The sequence below is a fragment of the Perna viridis genome, chromosome 13 (genome assembly GCF_037379345.1).
Source record: "Perna viridis isolate PV_CMFRI_1.1 ecotype Kerala chromosome 13, ASM3737934v1, whole genome shotgun sequence".
Lineage (NCBI taxonomy): Eukaryota > Metazoa > Mollusca > Bivalvia > Mytilida > Mytilidae > Perna > Perna viridis.
This window is the reverse complement of record NC_142457.1, coordinates 17621106-17644219: the sequence shown is the minus strand read 5'-3', so window position 1 is coordinate 17644219 and position 23114 is coordinate 17621106.

Here is a 23114-nt window from a genome sequence, read left to right as displayed (position 1 = left end):
CAAATATAAATTTGCTTATTTTGTTTTGCTTCTTCAAATAAAGAACAAGCCTAACATTCAAAGGCCTGGCAATTTGTCATTTACGGGGCGTTTATTCGGGTTTTTAAAGTTAAAAATCTTTCTCATGTAAAAAAAATGACAGAAAATGATCAAAATTTTTTTTTTTGCTTTTTGTTGTATAAAAAAACAAATCATTAGTTAGCGACTTTCAAGATCAATTGTCCTTTAGGACCAACAAGTTTGTTCCACGTGGTATTTTGAATTGAAGTTTGAAGGTTCTTCAACTAACCGTCCTTAAACAGAGTCTACGATTCGGAATATTGCGTACCTTAATCATTTCTAATTCAGTTTATGTTGATTTTATTAGTTTTAGTGTTAAATTGATGTAATATTTTATGTATTCAAAAAGTAAATTTGACAAAGTGTCTAGACTAGAACGGTTATGATGCACATATATATCGCATAACTGTATGCGTCTTGTCATTATTTGACACTTTAAAAGGATTTCACAGACGCAATTTTGCTGAATGACGGAAGAAAACCATACGATTTTCATTACTCATAATGCGAAATAAATAAAGTAAAAAATCTATGAAAAGGAATTAAAGCTCAATTAACTATTTATGCAGGAATGAATTATATCCATTTTATTCATGTGATTGCTTGCAATTTATATTACAATAAAACCTTTGTAAACCGAGGTCTGAATAATTCAAAAAGCAGTTTACCTCTTCAAGATCCTTTCAAATCAGTTTAAACATATTTTGGAAAGGAGAAAATCGAATACATTTCTTAATAAAAACACAATCTACAATTCTTCAAGCCCGGATATCAAAAGTTATTTTTTCTTAACGCATATCGAATTATTAACAATATCTAGAAGTTTCGAAATTGTGATTGACACTTTTGTATTAAAGCCTTACGATACAGAATAAAATTTCACATCGTCTAAACAATGCATGGCTTTTTCAATTTAAAGTTAAGTATTCTTCTTCTTCTTTTTATATTACAAATATGTAAGACTTTTATGAATTTGAAGTGAACAATAATACCCAATGAAATGACAAGCGTGATTATAAATTCACTAAAAAGTCAAAGCGTATTTAATTAGGTTTGCATTGTTCCTGAATATCAGACAAGGAATAATATGTTCTTGTCAAAAGAGTAATCAATGGAACCAATGTTAAAGCGGTAATCAAAAGAAAGTAATCCAGTGACAAAGACCAGACATGGAAAACAGACATACACAACAAAGAACATAAAGTAACTAAAATCATACATACAAAGTAACAAAAGCAAATGACAACTCGGACTCCACTAACAACTGGAAGCATAGACTAGGTGCACCGGTTGGGTAAGCGTCCACTGCTTTTCTAGAAACTCCCGCCGAGTTGTTCATCAAAAGTCAAGTCCGGAGTACACAAACGAAGAAAGGAAAACTATGACCTGTTGAATAAATCAGTTTTCATGGTTCAGATGGATACACCATAACGATCCACGAGTTCAAAATCCACAAAACTTCCTTTCTTTAATTCAGAGGTAGTATTTAATTAGGTTGGCTCAGTTTTTTTGTTTTTTTTTTGGTTTTTTTTTTTTTTTGTTAAAATTAATTTAGATCATATATATAATTGACATTTTGCAATAGTTATCGGTCTGATGAATGTAATTTTCTCGAAAGAGTAATAAAGGAAACCAAGACTTGTGGAAATAAAAATAATGTGATCGAAGGACAAAGACCGAACACGGAAAACAGACAAACACAATAAAGAACATAAAGTAACTCAACAATATATACAAAGTAACAAAAGTAAATGATAACTCGGACTCCACTTAAACAGGAAGCATAGGCCAAGTGCACCGGTACGGTAAGCGTCCTCTGCGTTTTCTAGAAAATAATCCGCCCAGTTGCTCATAAAAAGAACATGTATGGATATTGACGTTATTTCGTTGGGTATCTCTGCATCTTAATTTTTCATTTATGATTGAAAGTGTTAAATGTAAAATTATACACAGACGTAATTTTTTCTGCATTGAACTTGCTTGGTTATTTATGTTTATTAGATGAAAATAGTCACAAAGTCTTTAATTATTTCAATAAGACATGATCTTTCGATAGAAAGATAGACGAAAAAGCCATGCTGTCAGTGAATGTAGGGAAATGTAGAAAGGATTAAAATATATATACTTTTATATATTTTATGATAATTGCGAAAAAGTTTATGTGGATTTACTTTAAAATATTCAAAATCCAACTCTTACTTTTGCCATTTTATTTTGTTTAGAAAGTTGTAAAATTAATTTAGACTACTTTCCATGACAGATTAGAAAGGGATTTAGCAGTAATGTTTTGAAGACCTAGCAATGTAAAGATTTCATTTTTACCTCCTATAAGCTTTACTAACTCCAGCAAAAGAACATAGATCACAATCGTCAACTTTTTAAGAATGCTCGCATTCACTAACGCTAGCGCTAGCTCAGGCTATACTAAAATTGCAATGCCATAATGATTACAAGCATTAGCAAAATTGTGTTATAACAATTCCAGTGGACTGGATATGGAGTAGTTACGCAAAGGACTAAATAAGTAAGATTGGATGTTGTGTAATACTAAAAAACGATTTAGATGAACCAGATTTATATTTCTTTATTTCCTCAAAATTTAAAACATTTTGAATCGTTGTGTATATGATCGATAGCAATGTGTAATTCAAAGTTTTCGTTTTATTAATCAGTGTAATTAATGTAATGTTAAAATTTCTGGTGCTTAATTTGCATATCTTTGTTGCCAAAATGAAAACAGATGTATACGTGAAAAGGAAACAAGAATGTAAAAACTCCAATTCAAGATGATGAACTACGAAAAATAACCCTAGTGTGCATTTATATAAGTGTTCTTCGAATACCTGAAATGCGTTTTCAACCAAGAACAACCAGACGGTCACATACTTTTATACAGCTAATTTAAATGCAAAAAACAGGAGGAAGACCTGTGAGTAATTTACACCCAATACAATAACATTACATTAAGGAAATATTTGTACATTTTCAAAGTTTTGTTTCACTGGTATTCTTGTTAACAATCGGAACGTATATGTTGTAACACGCTGTATTTACGATTGATTCATCTGTCCATTCAAAGGGATGTTTTTCTATGTTAATATCATAGAGGTTGCACAAAAACTTGCTTCCTATGAAAATCTTAGCTGGGGTGCTTATTTCTATACTAATTAACAAAATGAAACTTTCGCAACAAAATAAAAAAAATGTAAAAAAAAATGAGAATAATTAAAGTAATAATAATAAATATGCGTAGGTCCTTAGGGAGACACAGTAGTGACATCAATAACGAATTCACAATAAAGAAATGTAATTATTCAGCTTTATAGCCTACGCAAATAAATATCATCATTTTTTTTCTCGCCTATCTTTAGGAAAAAATAATATAGTAATTAAATTTGTTACTATTTTAACATTATATCAGAGTTTATCATAAGGTTTCACAATGTGTTTACACACCTTTAAGACACCTACAACATGTATAATAAAACATTGTAACGAACGATGATAATTTCTCATTATCAAACTTAAATGTAATATAACGACACAAAGATCAGGTGATGGGTCATATAATCTGGCTGTAAAGAGGAGAATGAATATGTGATGTGTTACTTAGTTGTTTCCCAACGTTCTAAGGAAAAATATGAACTGAAACGATGAACATAAACGCAATAAAAATCACTCAAAAAACATTGAATTCCTACCTCATCAAACAATATTCATCAAAAATAATATCGACTAAAGGAAAGCTCGCAGTTACTGAAAAAATGTAAAATTGACAAAACAGTAACTACAGGTTCAGTGGAGTCGTTTGGAGATTCAACGTCTTCCAACAATTTGTTTATGATTATAATAATATTCAATGATTAAGACATGTCATAACGGATATACGGACAGAATCTGTCTTATTATTTTATGATTTCTGTTTAACTCAACAGGCATATCACATTCTATCTTATAAATGACTATCATATTTCTTTTTAAGAAAAGGCTTTGATTTTTAACTGATTAGTTTTTTTCTACAACACCAGATGCAAGATAGCATTTAATAAAGTTACTTTACTTGTCAGAAAAGAAAAAAAGAGAACAATCTGATGAGCCATACACTTTAAAAGATAATTATTTTATATATAAAGCTTTGCGGACATCCATTTGAACTTTTACTGTCGAAAATTTAGTTTACTTTGGCGACACAAACAATACTCAATTACTGTCCTCATTGACCAATATTGACCAACCTACAAAGTTCTACCGCAAAGCAAATTAAAGTTCGTTCAAAGATCTCGAGATTTGGAATTTACCTCAGAGTTTCGTCGTCTTGGTTAACAGGGAATTAAAATAAGCCAATCGGGTAGTGCAAAATTCATTTAATAACGATAAATACTCTTCAAACCTTTGTCTTTAAGAAGGTCAGTCTATCTAATTGTTATGCAAATTATCTTGACCGAAATATTCATACGCGCATAATTAGTGAATCGGCTGCGACAGGTTTATTCATATTTTTTTACGCTTGAGTCGAGCCGATGAAAAGCCTTCTTATGTATGTATTACATTAGATTTAAAATGGACCTGCAATATTAAATGATGCATTAATTTGTTTCCAACAGTTTTTGATTTGCAATATGTGAATATTTCGTCGGGAATTCCTCTCGGAAGAAGTTATTACTGCAAAACAAAAAAATGTAACCATTTACTATTATCTCATATCTTTAATAACTAAGTAGAAATTACATACATGTATTTTAACTTGAAAATAAATTTATCAATTTAACTTACTGTACAAATTCTCAACTGTTTAGGCTAATTTACGCAACTTCTAAATTATAAGTTCTAAACGATTTCAGCCCAACCCCCCAAAAAAATAATATTTTTAAAAAATCGTTAACATTAAAAAATTGTCCAATTATTTTAATTCAGTCTATTACAAGTCATGTCATGTTACAATTTTTACACGTTCTATTTCACGTTTGACAGCAACCTATATTAATGCCTGTCTTGTACGGAACCACATCCTGAATAACAAATCCGACACTAACTTTACAATTTATAACTAAAATAGTAAACGTATGGACTTGACTTCGTGTTTTTTCACAACTTCCGTTAAACACGATTTCACCTTGAAATACACAAACATATTTATTGGATTGAATGTTTTTACAACTTGTTGAAGAGTAATCAAGGGAACCAAGGTTATAGCGGTATTCAAGGGAACCAAGGTTATAGCGGTAATCAAAAGAATGTAATCCAAGGACAAAGACCAGACATGTAAAACAGACATACACAACAAAGAACATGAAGTAACTAAAATCATACATACAAAGTAACAAAAGTAAATGAGCAAATCGAACTCCACTAAAAACTGGGAGCAAGGACCAGGTGAAAGGGGTAAATTCAGTAAGACTAGAGTTTCTGGCCTATTATGCGGCCAAAGTTTACACTTGCCATTACCATTTTCTATGTGCCTATTTAAAAGCTAAAATACTATCTGAATACTAATATACAGAAAATACAAGCTGTTGTGAGATGTTTTTGTCAAAAGGTGGGCACAATACTTTATTATAAGTTCAAAAACCTGTTCAAAATAAGAAACATTCTTGATAATTGAAGTTTCTAATAAATGGCAGTCCAAATAAAAGTAAGTGGTTGGTAATCCAAAGTTAATTTTGTTTAGGATAATGTAAATCTTGATAATTGAAATTTCTAATAAAATGGCAGTCCAAATATAAGTAATTGGTTAGTAATCCAAACTTAATTTTGTTTTTAGGATTATTTAAATCGCGGAGTGCTTACCGATCGACAATAATGACGTCATAGTACCAATCTAGGTTATACAAAATAATCTGATTTGTTCTAAGAGGACGAGCCAATTAGAAAGCTTGTTACAAATCAAATCCGTTTTGTTGGTGTATGTGTATCTTTCATTGCTTCTATTCACGTGATTCTTAGGTAAACCTGTATGTAACAATCACCATCATTTCTGGCTTGTACACATAGCTAATTTTGCTTTCGATGAAATTCCTAAAAATATAAATAGATTTGTAACATATTTATCAGTTTTTCAAAGGCCGGTAGTCATTCAAATGTTGGTTATAATCAATATCCATGGATTGTTTTAATTTCACGGCAATTACACCAACACAAAAACATGCTGATGATTAATAAGGCAGTCTTATAAGGACATTGCGTTGTTTTAGAACGTATGCACCAAGGGAAAAAATGTAAAGTTGGGAATTCCCCCTTTTTTATTAGGAAAGAGTTCAAATGTTTTATGAGAAGAACAATGGCTGCATATTGACGCAAACAAGTATTAATATATGACTGATCAGAACTGTAGAAATCACGACAGTTTTAAGCTCTAAACTATCATTTCAATGCATTAGGAACATTAAAGATACATTATTTGCATATGATGATATATGTCAAGAAAAATAAAAAAAATCATCCAAGAAATAGCGAGCAAAAATGTCGGAAAATTAAAATTCTTGTCTCAACCAATTCAACATTTGCCGGAAGCATAAAAAAACTTGATTCTACTAAATGAGAAATTTGCTTCGTTTTACATACACTAAATATGATATATTCATAAGACATCGCAAAGTTCCATCCTACATGTAATTTAGTATTTTATATCGACTCAAGTAGACATATTTTAACGATTAAGGAAGAACTTTTCACATCTTAAATGCTTCCACTTTCCTTATATACATACCAAATGTAAGTCCTTATTTACTACACGTGCTCCGCCCACTAATGCCTTCAGCTTTATATTGTTACGTCCAGAATACCTCGTAAAATAGATTGAATTAAAGAGGTAGAGCTAGGTTGAGGGACATAACTCTTTAAATCATTGATATGTTTGTACCATATTCAATTTCACCAAAGCCTTTTAAGTTTTTCTTTGAAAAATAATGAAAGTATTCCAATTTACTTACATGACATTGTTGTAAAATGGTAAATACAAACATTCCAATGAATTGTAAGAGTTATGTGCCATGCCTTCCGGAGACAGTCATGTTTCATTTTACTACTTCTACGTTCGCGGTCATGTCTTGACTGACCTACTTTAAAAATAACTTCCATTTGTTTTAACTGCCAACTGAAGTGAAATAAAAAAAATGTCAGCCTAAAACATAGGACATTACGAACGGTGTTTTCAAAACGCTGGAAATTTCTCTCGAACTTGATATAATAGGCGTTAAATAAAAAAAGTCACCCTAAAACATATGACATTACGAACTGTGTTTTCAAAACGCTAGGAATTTCTTTTAATAATAGGCGTTAAATCAACATCGTGGCAACATTTATCGGAATATTTCAAATGAATTGAAATGTATCTCTGTGATATTTCAACGCCCTCTCGCGATGGTAGTGTAATTTATAATTGTAATTGAGAATCGTAGCGAATCATATGACCTAGTTCTTATGTTTTGTTTCGTTAAAGTTATATCAAAGAAGTACATCACTGTTTGCATACGATATTGATTTTAACTGTTATGATGCATGATAAAATTGGAATGTACTTCCTTTTTTATCGCAATAATTAAGTTGCATTTTTTCAGATTTGTTTTATAATTACTCACCAATTTGGCTATTTTTTTCCTGAGCAGTAGTTGCATAATTGTGCAAAAAACAGACAGTCTTAGTTCTGTTTTAGATTTAATTGTTCTGTGATATTCGATATTCTGATATTACAAGGTCTACCTCCAGTTAGCATATTCAAGCACTGAATGGCTGTTCAAAGTTTTGCATACCTTCTCTATCTAAACACACACTATTAAGAAGATGGTTGTAAATGTCTTTCAAAAAATATCTTACATTTTGATTCGTCCGTTCTGTATTCATCATTCTAACATAACGAATACGTCTCACATATTTTACCCCTGCTTTTGGCAAATCAACTTGGACCATCTATCGAGATGGTGTTGATATATGTATATATGCAACGCACAAAAAAACGTTCATTGTATATTTTAAAACAGATTAGCAGCGAAAAAAATGTTTAAGTATTTTCTGGCAGTACATATAACAGATACAAAAATTACCACTTACTCTGATACTTATCTAAAAATAATATGACATCCAATGCATAACAATTTATTACCATAAAATTCATTAAACAATTTACTTGCAAGCAAGCGCTGATTTGGAAAAGGCTTCCCGCTAAGATTTTTAATGCACTTCCCTAACACACGGCTAATTTTTGTATGGATTGAAAGAAAAGTCATAATAGCTTAAAATTTCCCGCGGTCACGTTTCTTAAAATCTCGCGAGATCAAAGACATGTTGAAAAGCCTGAAATTATACAATAAGATTCAACCCAATATATATATTGAACTTGTTGTGCCAAATTATTTCTCTTCATTGAATAGGAAAACATTGTCATAGAAAGGAGAAGATTTGATAAAAACAATATTAAACCATAAATAATCAATTGCAACATTATTGTTGCACCCCCTCCCCCCACTTAAAACGGCACAAAAGCATTATATTGCTTTAGATTCATTATCAAAATAATCTATTTGAACTTTCATTAGTCTTTTTTTAATTTTATTTCGCGAACGTTCAAAATGTTCGAAAGTCATTTCTGTCTATACAGATACAAAAAATCGCCGTTGATACTTAAATATATGGCATCATATATACCAACATAGGTCATTCCATGTAAATCATGAAACATTGATCAAATTGACGACATCAACTAAATATTAATTTGATATTAAGTTCGATTAAGTGTTTCTAGAACTACAGAAAAAGAAAAATACATTAAAATGAGAACGAAGAAGTATTAAGACGCCTTTGTCATGTTTCATTTTTCCATATACTAGTTTGAGAGATAGGGTAACATTTATATAAGGAAACATTCCCGTTGTCGACTGAAGGGTACTGAAGGTGTAAAAATCCTAATATCTACAGATTTAAACGTACGTATGAAAAACATTCATCCCATATATTAGTGTAATAATGATCGATTGATTGATTGATTGATTGATTATCTTTATTTCCACCAGTATTGATGAGTTTACATTTTAACAATTATATAAACATTACATAATACAAAATTTACTAAACAAACACATTAAAATGTAAATACAGGCAAAAAAATACATATCGATACAAAATAAGGGCATCAGTGACCAAAATTAAATCTGTGACATTTCAAAATATCCTTAAACTTTATATGACTGTCATAAATATGATCAGCTAAGCAGTACATAAGAGTTTTCCAAATTTCTGCATTACATTGATATTTTTTACGAAGTTGAGAAATCGAGTCGGGTTTATTCAATTGTCGAGAGGTATGTCCTGGATGAACTGAAAATACACTGTTTTGAGAATGGTTTATTTAAGGAAAATTTGTTTTCTTGATTACATAAAATGAAAGTAATAAAAGTGTACATGAAACAAAACCAATGTGACATATTTCAATTAAGGAGGTAGACCTAGGGTAAGGGACACAACTCATACAAATCAATGGAACGTTTGTATTCAGCATTTTACATAAATCTCATGCAAGCTTCAAAGTAACTTGGACTGATTACATTCTACTTCATAGGAAAGCTTGATGGGCTTCGGTAAAATTGAATATGATACAAACATATCACTGATTTCAATAGTTATGTCCCCTACTCTAGGTCTATCTCCTTGATATAGCTTATATAAGTCAGAGAAGCCAAACATTGCATACGTTACCTGTATTAGAAGAATGTGACATGGAAAACAGATATACACAACAAAGAACATAAAGTAACTAAAATCATACATACAAAGTAACAAAAGTAAATGAGCAACTCGGACTCCACTAAAAACTGGGAGCATGGACTAGGTGCACCAGTAGTGTAAGCGTCCTCTGCTTTTCTAGAAATACCCGCCAAGTCAGGGGTAGACAAACGAGGAAGGGAAAACTATGACCCGTTATAATAAATCAGTTTTCATGGTGTTGATGGATACACCATAACGATCCACGAGTTCATGATGACCACCATAAAACTTCTGTAGTAATGACTTCAATCTTGTAGCTACATAACCCTGTTCCAGAAGCCTATTTGTTAGAGTTCTAGCGCGATACAAAAAGTCTGCGAAGTTTCGGCAAGCTTTGGCATAACGTACGAGTTGTGATATGAACACTCCATACGCAGGAGCCGAAGGGATGTTGCCACAGATGAAAGGAAAATTGACAGTTCTGAATGAAAACTCATCACGTTATTCGTAAAGTTTGGTCAATAGTTTTCCTTTACCATCGATTTTTAAGTGTAGGTCAAGATATGAGGCTGACTTCATGGTGTCAATATTGACAGAATATGATTTTTGAAGCATTTTGTCAGTTGCATGTACCGTGGTCACATAAATTGACAAATTTCACATGTTTGCCATTGTCGTGCCTAAAACCATTTTCAGCGTCAAATACCATTCGGATTGTCGTCAAATAGCTGCAGTTCTAGAATTTTATGCACATCGATCTACACAGTCATTAAAAGATCTACACAGTCATTAAAAGATCTACACAGTCATTAAAAGATCTACACAGTCATTAAAAGATCTACACAGTCATTAAAAGATCTACACAGTCATTAAAAGATCTACACAGTCATTAAAGATCTACACAGTCATTAAAGATCTACACAGTCATTAAAAGATCTACACAGTCATTAAAGATCTACACAGTCATTAAAAGATCTACACAGTCATTAAAGATCTACACAGTCATTAAAAGATCTACACAGTCATTAAAAGATCTACACAGTCATTAAAAGATCTACACAGTTATTAAAAGATCTACACAGTCATTAAAAGATCTACACAGTCATTAAAAGATCTACACAGTCATTAAAAGATCTACACAGTTATTAAAAGATCTACACAGTCATTAAAAGATCTACACAGTCATTAATCGATCTACACAGTCATTAAAAGATCTACACAGTCATTAAAAGATCTACACAGTCATTAAAAGATCTACACAGTCATTAAAAGATCTACACAGTCATTAAAAGATCTACACAGTCATTAAAAGATCTACACAGTCATTAAAAGATCTACACAGTTATTAAAAGATCTACACAGTTATTAAAAGATCTACACAGTCATTAAAAGATCTACACAGTCATTAAAAGATCTACACAGTCATTAAAAGAAATCTCAAATGGATGCAAGTATCTTAACATAGAGATAGATATACCAGACTACTAGTTTTAAATAAAATGCTGGTGTTCAGAACTCCGGAAAAAACAACTATTATTTACAAGCATATATTTCCTGGACTTCAATTAGTGCATATAAAGTGGGGTTCGAACTATGAAGACGATATAATTGTGACAATTGCAAAAATCGCGTCTGTGACCAATTTTTTTTTTCCAAAAAAACAAAAGATGACAGAAGTGAAAATGCAATTAAGCAATCGGGAAAAAAAGAAACAAACCTAGCACCTCCAGAAAAAAATAACTTTTGAAAATCTATTGTCTTTATTGGAATTTATGGATCTGCACTATCTAGTGAACTTTGTTTCTTGCAAACGTTACCTGCAAATCAGGAAAAAAAACTTAGCACCTCAGAATAAAAAAAAAATATCTTTAAAATCTATTGTCTGCGAAGATTTTGTAGACTTTCACTGTCTGGTGAACTTTTTTTTCAAACGTTACCGCCAGTAATTTCATTTACATTCAATTTTTCATTTGACTTCATAAATTAATATTTCCTTTCATAAGCATTATTTCTCTCTTAATTGTGTTGAATAAACTGTGTTCAGTAGTGCATTCTTTTGCCTATCGCCGATCCGCTTTAGCAGCCTAAAAACTTTCATCATTCAATCGATCATATTTTGCCTAGGTCATAAAACATCATTATTGCTTCTTAATGTATTTCTACTTAGCTTACATGACAATACGTTTGAAATGTCAAGAACATAATGATGGACCATAGTAAAATCCCTTTTTCATGTTTTAACCTTTAAATTTATCAACGTCTGGATGAAATAAAACCGATGAAATACCATTTAGTCACTAGTGCCATTTGAGCTAACGGGAATGATGTTTGACAGGACGATGGAAAATAAAAATGTCAGTGTTCCTATTAAACTTATGCTACAATGTAATGTTTTCTTTTGTGAATACATGGTTTTTCCATCATCTTAAAATCGTAGTTTTCTTTTCTTTCGTTATATTTACATCGGAAACTGATTTTGTTTTCAATGGAGAGACACAAAATGTAATTGTTGAGCTTACCAGTGATTTGAAGTACTGTAAACGTTTTAATTTTTGCGGTTGCTAATTTTCGCGCATTCATTGATATGCGTTATATAGTGTTAAAAATCAATTTCGCATGTATTTTTTCGTATTATTTGGGTAAACATTTCAAAGCTCAGATATCGATGTAAATGCCTCGGATTCCGTCTTATTCCGTATTTTTTGTTCGATTTACTCAGAATAGTAATGACTGACTCATAAAGAAAAGAAAGATCTCAGTTCAATTTCTGAAAACAATTCTTAATTGCACTGTTCGATCTTCACAGCTATCTTATTATGCAAAAGCTTACTCAAATTTATAAATAATACTTCAAACTTCTCCAAAAGTTTGTACGGTAACTTCCTACAAGTTACGAAGTATCCTTAGTAAAATAGAACGCATATGCTGGACAGGTGCACCTGGTCTAGGCTCCCATTTTAATGTAGTCCGGATTGTGCGTTTTATGCTGGTTATTTCATGATCTTTCTTGCGTGTGGCTGTTGTCCATGTATTGTCTGTATCCATGGAATATATTCTCATGTATAAACGATGTGGAAATGGTTAAAAGAAATCTGAAATTGACATATTATATATGGTAATAGAAAACAACAAGGGATATTACAAACTGTATACATAAAGCGCTGGGATTTGATCTTGAACTTGATAACCTATAGCCATAAAGCATGCGATGATAAATTTCAAAGTTGCATCCTCAATCATTGATCGTAAACTTTGAACCGCCATTTCAAATTTCTATCTAGCCCCTCCCTATTTGTAGTCACATAATTAAGAAGGTGTCTGCTAATCTATTTCAAAATATATCTTTCAATTTGATTGTTTTTTTCAACATTCATCAGTCTTACAAACTGAAGCACTACTTTCTGCAATGTTTGTCTTGTAACTCTTTCTACTGCCGATATGCCGTGTAGTTCATTGTAAATAAAGCGATTCATGCAGTTTCCCCATGCATTCTGCCAATAAATCATTTGACTTTCTATCGAGATAGCAATAAAATGTATAAAGTTTGACAGGAGTATTAATACAACAAACAAGTAAATGTCCATCTTGCATTGTAAAATAAATTGCAAGCGAAACACATATTAAAAAGGCTTTTTGTCCGTAAATAGAACTGATGCAAAAATCTTTGCCGATACTTATCTAAAAATAATATGGCATCCAATGCATTAATATATTAAAACCATGTAAATCGTTAAATATTCTGTCAAACTGATGACAGAAAACCCAATAATAATTTGATAATTAACTACCTTACAGTGTTATGACCTGCCTTATCCAGAATTATATCCGAATTTCATTAATCATATTTATCTGCATTATTACGAATTTTGTAATATCTAAGATATTTATGCTTCATATTACGATTGTTTTAGCTTTGGGTAAGTCTTAAATGCAATTATTTCTTTTATTAAGATCGTCCTACTTATTTGATTTTAATGCTCTAATAAGAGGTTACTAGTTTAAACTCCTGTAGAGCATATCAAAACTTGCAAAGATGCCACATTCGTCGCACGTTAGAAAATCCTTCTGTGGTATTCTATCGGAGTAAGAACCCTTGGGCTCCGCCACAGGAGGCTAAATTGCCCGACACTTCCTACCTCTCCCTATTTTCAGTGGCAATCCAAATTATCTTTATGTCCCATCCCATATTTCATTTCATCATCATTTCATGTTCAGTTCATCACCCATTTCATCTACATCGCCTAGATATAGCTGATATGTTGCTGTTGGGGCGTAAAACCCCAACAATAAATCAATCAATCACACTTTTCTATTGTAAGAAAGAAACTCTCTTTATGACATGTTATTGTGGTAGCCTCGATAACCAAAGCTGTCTGAAAAGTGTTTTTGCCACATAATAGGTTTGGTATATCAGTATTTGATGTACCTAAAAATACTTCAATCACTTGAGAATCAGGTCATTTACCAATTAATAAATTGAAACAACGGTTGTTAGGATTATACGCAAATATTATTACATATAAAACTAGACTCATATGCGATATTTATAAAGATGCTACTTTATAATTACAATAATGAAACAGTTAACCTGGTTACAAATGTTAAAACTATAGCATATAACCTACGTTTGAATTATTTATGGGTTGAACAGAGTAGTATAATTATTCTTGATGATATTTTGAATGAACGTTTATTAGATCAGTTTCATTTAAGATGCTACTCATCATTAAAATCTATAGTTATGTCAAAAATGAATTTTATATTGAGAAATATTTGCTTAATGATAGAGATGTACGTCACAATCAGGATAAGGTATATCTAAGCTGAATATGGTTTTATCAAAAGAACAGACCATTGCGTTGTCGAGACTAACATGCTTTGCAGCATTACAAAATTTATAATGTTCTAGCTCAAATGCAAAAATGGATATCTCAAAACTTGAACAAATCTGATTTCGGAAAAACCAATCGTTAGTCTCATATATTAAAATCACGTCTACTGAATGAAATAAGAAAACGTATTGATTAGAGTCAACATTTTTTTTTAAATTGGTTATTTACATCCAACAGTTATCTACACAGATATATTAAGCATGACTTTTTTTTCTATTTCACATCGAACAAAACATCATGCCTTTCTACTTCGACATATCTTTTTCCGAGCCAACAGTCTCTCACGTACCATCTTCCAAGTGACTGTCAATTTATTTTAGTGAGGTACAGCTTACAAATGAGAATCGCACTTGTATTTTTTGACGTTTGTTAAGGCATGGAAAAGGGGGCGATGACTGAGAGGGGCGAGATAGCATAGGAAAACTGTCCATTTTTTTTATGAAAAAGTAGTTCAGCGTAATGTTTCTAGATACTGTAAATAATTCTTTTTTTTCTTTGTTTTTAAATTGTATATTTTAATTTTAAACCAATGTAAAGCCACTTTCTGGCCTATTTCTGCGGGCCTGACTGATTTCTATTCCGGTTTAGATAACGTTAATCGTTGGCCTCGCATTACGGCTATTGTACAGATGTATGACACACACGGTGTATGACCCCGAGACCTACAGCTACAAAAGATTACTGCCTTATACATCAACAGGACACTGAATGGATTTTTGTATCTCCATTTAGCATTTACAATTATACGAGATCGGAATCGAGATCTAGTTGCTGCTATCAAGTACTTATAATTGTTATCGTATACTATATACAAGAGTAAAAGAAAAAAGAAAATATACTTTTCTACTCAATTTAACTAAAAAAAATGGATATTGTTTTACAGAAAAAAAAACTATGCATATATTCAGTAGCATTCCAGCTGAGAATCACGCGAAATGCGAAATGTGATTCTTGGTTGAAAGCTTACACATGCCTACACATTTCTATTTTTGATATTTTGTTTAAAATGCTTTAGTAAACAGAAAATAGCACGTGGCTCTTCATAAAAATCATTTTCTTAGATATAAAAATTACATAGAATGCATCGTAGAATTTAAAAAAAATGGGATATAACTCTGTAAATGACACTAAAATACCGTAGCATCCATTGGATTTTCAAAGTGCATTATCTCTTTAGAGCAGACAGATTGGAATGAATGGTTATACATTTCATCATAAAGACAACAAAGCATCTTAATAACATAGGTAGCCTATTTGGGGGGATGTATCACATATTACATAATTTGCATGATCCTTAGCTGGAGTACTAATTAAAAAACGTATCAGACAGGATCACACGGATTGAAAACAAACACTTAATCGTATTTCTTCTTCCATTTTCAGTTTCCACATTAACGAGATTGATTGGACATCAAATGATTAATTTGTGGGAAATGATAAATGCTCCTACCAAAACAAGCTAAAGAAATATGTGTTTATATATTTCAAAATTAAAACAACATAACCGACTTATAACCATAATTCTAACTAAATCCTGGACGAAACAATAATTTGAATTCCTTTCGTGCAGATGTCTGCTTATATCTATATCGTGTGTATACAGTTATGCATCAAAAATCGCTTGAAAAACATAGTCCCCGTTGTCTTTTCTCAAAATTCAGGTGAAATTTTCATACTTTCCATTTACTTTTGTTACTTTGTATGTATGATTTTAGTTACTTTATGTTCTTTGTTGTGTATGTCTGTTTTCCATGTCTGGTCTTTGTCCCTGGATTACATTCTTTTGATTACCGCTATAACCTTGGTTCCCTTGATTACTCTTGCAATATAGTGCGTTCAGTATTTCTTTAGAATAGCGTCTTAGAATCACAAAGGAAGGGTTAATGCAATTTTACCCATTTCTATACTGATAAATGTGAATAAACGAGATTACATATCAATCAATGTACTCAATGTGTCAATGAGATTTGTTCCTACGGAGACTACAGTATAACTCATTTCCGACAAATTAGAAAACGTGAATAAATATTTAAACCTAAGACCATGTTCCGCAGCTGGATAATTAATACATAACCGAAGTACAAGTAATACATAAAAGATGGTATTAAACTCAAAAGCGAAATGAAAGGGAATTTTAAAGGGATACTCAGCTTTCTCCACTCAACACCTCCTTTTGCAAATAGTATTAACAAAGTACTTCTTTGTTTACAATGTAATACTAAAAAGAAATTTATCTGTACAGATACCCATGTACAGAATAGCACAATTGTAAAAACTCGTAGCTAACGCCTTGTCATGTGATGCATTTAATTAAACTAGAATGCATACCGTACTGTAACATGACCAACATGTGACTTGCATGATCTGATATATGGTATGTGGATATCAATTAACGTGAATGAAAGAGTAAAAAAGGGAACCAAGGTTATAGCGGCAACTAAGATATATGCAGTATGTTGACAGAAAAGTTTGGAATAAGAAAAAGAGAACTCTTGTGATTATTGGAGAAAACATTTGAAAGTGTAGATTAAAATGCAAAGGCATTGAATTCTGTCTCATTCCATCCTTTTTTACAAGTAGTATACTAAAAGTTTACCCGAAAACAATCGGTTACATATAGAACAAACTACAAGGAGCTCAGGACTTCTAGATCAATCAATCCACTGAATTTTACTTCTGTCAGATAATAATATATGAATTAAAATTTTCTCGTAGACGCATATAAACCTACCCCTGACGTTAATTCTACCTCAAGGGAAATGAAATCCTTTCTCTATCGCTTCTTACATGTAACAAGGACTATTCCGACCAATGAAAGGTAAACAAATTTTAGTTCAACTTCTAAAAACAGTTCTTAAGTGCAGCCACTGTTCGATCTTTACAATTATATTATTATCTTAAAGATCACTCAGTTTTATAAACAATATTTCAAACTTCTTATCTTATTTTTGTGGACATTTTCTACAAGTTACGTAGTTTTCTAAATAGATCAGAGGGCATATGATATAAGACAGAGAAACTGACAATTTTGCTCACCGTTGGTTGCTTATTTTATTCGACCCTTTCCTATTGTCAACTTTCCCTTCATCTGTTGCAACATCTTCTCATCACCTGCAGCAGCGCTACGCTTGTCGTAAAAAACGACTAAATAGTGCTCAGAACCCTAGCCGAGGTTAGGGCGCTCTGCCCATAGAGCAACTTGGTTGTGTGCCCCATGTGGTGGAATGGGGTACCCCTGGCGTGTTGCATGCTGGGGTTGTCTGGATATAATACGGAAAACCTGACCGTTAACCATAGTGGTGCAACGTGTTGGGAAAGATGCCACATTCTTCGAACGTTAAAGAACTCTGCTGTGGTATTCGATAGGAGTAGGAACCTTTGCGCTTCGCCACAGGAGGCTAAATTGCCGACCCTGCCCATCCCTCCCTATTTCTAGTGGCAATCAAACTTTGTCGACCCTATTATCCTTGTGTCCCATCCCATTTTTCGTTTCATCAACATCGTCATCATCATCGTTTCATGTTAATTGTATCATCCATTTCATGTTCATCGCCTATATATAGCTGAAATGTTGCTGCTCGGGCGTTAAACCACAACAATCAATCAATCAATCTTCGTATGGAGTTTCAATATCACAACTCATACGACATGCCAGAGTTTGACGAAACTACGCGAACCATTTGAACCGTACCAGACTTCTTACAATCAGATTTTTGGAAAAGGCTACATAATTATAAAAGTTCTATGGTAATCCTTCAAGAATTTTTATGGTGTATCCATTTGCACCATGAGAACCGAGTTGTTCATTGTCATTATTGTTTTTCCCTTTCGTTTCTCCGAACGTGAATTCTTAGATCAACTCGTTCGGTGTTTCTAGAAAAACAGATACAATTTATTCAACCGATGCACCTGGTCAATGCAACGATTTTTTTATGAAGTCCTGATTGCTCTGTTATTTTTATTTCCTTGTGTGCGTTATTTTGGTAAGTTTAAGTTCTTTGTTGTGTGGGTCGGCTTTCCCTATCTTGTCCTTATCCGTGAATTTATTCTTTTAATTTCCGCTCGAATCATTACTCTTTAAGTTAGAAGTCCTGCTTATTACGATATCGATCGGTTCAGACGTATGCAATACATGTGACAAGTATTCAGCTTAAAATAACTTGTTTTTGGTCAATAAAATAATCATGTAAGGTGTTTTGCTATGTAAGGATGGGGATTAAATAATTGTTTTCTATCTGTGACAAAGTATTTGAACGAAAGACAATAACAACATAACTTACCCAATAAGAAATGTTGAATAAAATATCTTAAATAAAAAAAATCATGTACTCTGGTGCCGTAACAGAAATAAATCGTTCTGTTTTGCTATAAAAGTGAACGAGTAATGCATCTTATTGACACAAATTGAATTCAAATTCGTTGCAGAGCCCTTAAACTTATAATTGTAATGTGTTTATATAACTTTGCTGATAAATTCAAACGAAGTGGCATAAAGTTATATAATGAATAATTTTTGTAGATGGAAACCTGTCAAAGCTGCACCTTAAACAACACAGAAACTTTCGCAAATTAGACTTTTTACGAAGCCAATTTATGTCAGTTTCACTGGGTTTTGAATCCTGTTAACCGAAACTTCTTACGAAGCCCATTTATGTCAGTTGCACAAGGTTTAGAATCTTGTTAAAAGAAACTCTGCCTGATTCTAACAAATACTTTAGTCCAAAGAGAAACCGGTTAAAACAGGTTTTACTTTATGATTTACTTAACTATCCAATCAAATAAACTGAGTTATCCATCGGCCCTTGTTTCAATATCAAAGCAACTGAGAATTTTCATATACTATCTGAATTGAAAAAAAATGTTTAAAACGGCAGTGAATACATGTTCACCTTCTAGATAATGAAGCTATATATTGTTAAAATAAGAAATATTTACTCATGTATGTTATTGAAAAAACTATGTTTAGTTTTAGAAAACAACTTGTTTGTACAATTTTGAATTTGATGCTGTGAAATTTGTTACATTATAGAGGAATTATAAATCATATTAGTATGGAAATACAATACAATGTACTGTAATGAGAAAATGAAATACGAATATTACATATTTTGTTATGTTGTATATGCTTTAATGGTTACCTCTCATCAGCAGCTTTAACACTTAATAGGAACATATAGAGTAAACATATATGAAAGGGAAACGGAAAAAGCACAAGAAGTTCTACCATGTGCAATACAAGACATGCCTCTATGATTGAGGGGTTTATACAATAAGAGTGCTTTTAGTGAAGTTATATATTTCTTAGAAAACGAAACTAAAAAGCTGTAATTTTAATTTTTATTTAGTGTACCCACTAACATACATGCACTCTATACATACTTTCCTGCTGGTTACCAGCTTGTATCCTTCTACCAATTCTATTACTTTTATTATGAAAGACAATAATTCGTGGGGTATCATTTTTGGTGGTTTTCGCGGGTAGGCCAAACACGAAATTTGGTTCCCAAAAAGGGATTTCCATTGATTTTGATACTGAAAACCTCAAAACCACGAATTCAAGAATCCACGAACTTGTGTTTCTCCCCTAATCCACGAAAACCTGTACCCACATATCAAAGTTCTTTCACAGTATATCGAATTAGACCATCATGATGGTCGATCGATATTTTTACCTGCATATTTTTTTCATATTTTTCAGTTAATGTTTTTAACATTAACTGCTTAAGAGTAATCAAGGGAATTAAGGTTATAGCGATAATCAAAAGAATGTAATCCAGGGACAAAGAACAGACAATGAAAACAGACATACACAACAAAGAACATACATAACTAAAATCATACATACAAATTAACAAAAGTAAATGAGCAACTCGGACTCCACTAAAAACTGGGAGCATGGACCAGGTGCACCGGTAGGGTAAGCGTCCTCTGCTTTTCTAGAAACACCCGCCGAGTTGCTCATAAAAAGTCAATTCCGGTTAGACAAACGAGGAAAGGAAAACTATGACCTGTTGACTAAAGCAGTTTTCATAGTATTGTAACAATTGAAAATAATTGCTTGAGATCGTGTATGTTACTTAAGATTACTGAGGCTTCTACTGTATTAGATTGCATATCAAATGTTACCGTCCATTCAAATGTAGAATGTTGCTACGGTAGACTTCTCTTTGAAGTGTGTAAAATTGTAAATCTTCAAAATGAATCGCAAAATACGCTGTACAAATCAGAAATTGCAGGTTCTAAATCACTAGCGAACCATTAGCTAGCTAAACTGGTTTATTGTTCATCATAAGTTGTTGTTTTACCTTATGGTAAGTGAACCGATTTCTCATTAAGCTCAATTATGTTAAATTAAAAACAACATGAAGAATAGATTGTATTAATTTTGAATGAAGCATACAATTGAAACAATTGTATCCTATCTACATTGGATTAGAAAATTTTCCTTAAGGAGGTAGACATAGGGTAAGTGACACAATTCTTACAAATCATTGGAACGTTTGTATTCAGTATTTTACATCAATCTCATGTAAACATCAAAATAACTTAATTTATTTCATTATGTTTGAAATGAAAACTTGATCAGATTTAGTGAAATTGAATATGATACAAACATATCACTGATTTCAAGAATTACGTCCCTTACCCTAGGTCTACCTCCAAAATATATCATTCAGATAGTTTGGACTTAATTGAACACATTTTTAGACAATATCTTAAACTTCGAATCTTCTGTGTAGTATTGATTTAGGGGTTTTATACAATGAATCAATACACCAATTTCGAAACCAACCAAAAAGTATTCGCTCGAAAAAGATCTGGACTTAATTTCACAGCGAAACTTGTACTGTACGTGATTCTCAAATAAAACCAAATTATTAGCGGGTGTGCCTGGTTTCACTGTACATGTTTGAATATTTTATAACAGATTTGAATACCAAAACAGATTTTTTTTCCTTAACAGCAAGTTGAACGTATCACGAAATATTAATTCTTTAACTATTTTAACTACTTTAATATGCGCACAATACATTTAAAAAGGCCAATTTAAGTATCATATTTGGTTTGAGTAAAGATAGGGGGATTTAAGTGTCAGTCTTTGTTAGACTCAAGCAGTGGGGGAAACATGGTATAAAAACATCATTTTGATAGTGTAATTTGACGATCAAAGAAAATACAAGATTCTCTGGTGCATTGAAATATACTTTCATGCAATGCACTGTAAATGAATACTACCGGTGCACATGGTCCATGCTCCCAGTTTTAGTGGAGTCCGAGTTGCTAATTTGCTTTTGTTACTTTGTATGTATGATTTTAGTTACTTTATGTTCTTTGTTGTGTATGTCTGTTTTCCATGTCTGGTCTTTGTCCCTGGATTACATTCTTTTTTAATCGACAACATATTTGTCCAATGTGGTAGATGAGTTTTTCAACAAACGGTCGGCATTCCAATGGGAACGAATTGTGCTCCTTTACTTGCTGACCTATTCCTTCACTCTTATGAGGCTGACTTTATAGCTGATCTGATCAGGAAAAAAAGAATATCGTTTGGCTAGAACTTTCAATCTCAGTTTCCGCTATATAGATGACGTATTATCTTTAAACAATCCTAATTTTGGGGATTTGAGACATCGCATCTACCCAAAAGAACTTAAGATAAAGGATACTACAGACACTGTAAAGTCAGCCTCTTATCTTGACCTACACCTAGATATCGATGGTAAAGGAAAACTATTGACCAAACTTTACGACAAACGTGATGACTTTTCATTCACAATTGTCAACTTTCCTTTCATCTGTGGCAACATCCCTTCGGCTCCTGCGTACGGGGTGTTTATACCACCAACTCACACGTTATGCCAGAGCTTGCCGAAACTACGCAGACTTTTTGTACCGCACTATTACTCCACCAAATAGGCTTCTGGAACAGGGTTATGTTGCTACAAGCTTGAAGTCATCACTACAGAAGTTTTATGGTCATCATGAACTCGTGGATGGTTATGGTGTATCCATCAGCACCATGAAAACTGTTTTATTCAACGGGTCTTAGTTTTCCTTTCCTCGTTTGTCTACCCCAGACTTGACTTTTTATGATCAACTCGGCGGCTGTTTCTAGAAAAGCAGAGGACGCTTACCCTACCGGTGCACCTGGTCCATGCTCCCAGTTTTTAGTGGAGTCCGTGTTGCTCATTTATTTTTGTTACTTTGTATGTATGATTTCAGTTACTTTATGTTCTTTGTTGTGTATACCTGTTTTCCATGTTTGTTCTTTGTCCCTGGATTACATTCTTTTGATTACCGTTATAACCTTAGTTCCCTTGATTACTCTAAAAAGCGCAGTTAACTCTGTCAAAAACATCCTCTTTCTTCATTGTATTGAATTTTTTTCCTTGAGTGAAATTATATTATCAGATCGGTGTTTTTGCCGTGCATGTTTCTGATTCCTCCCATTTTACATGATCCTTA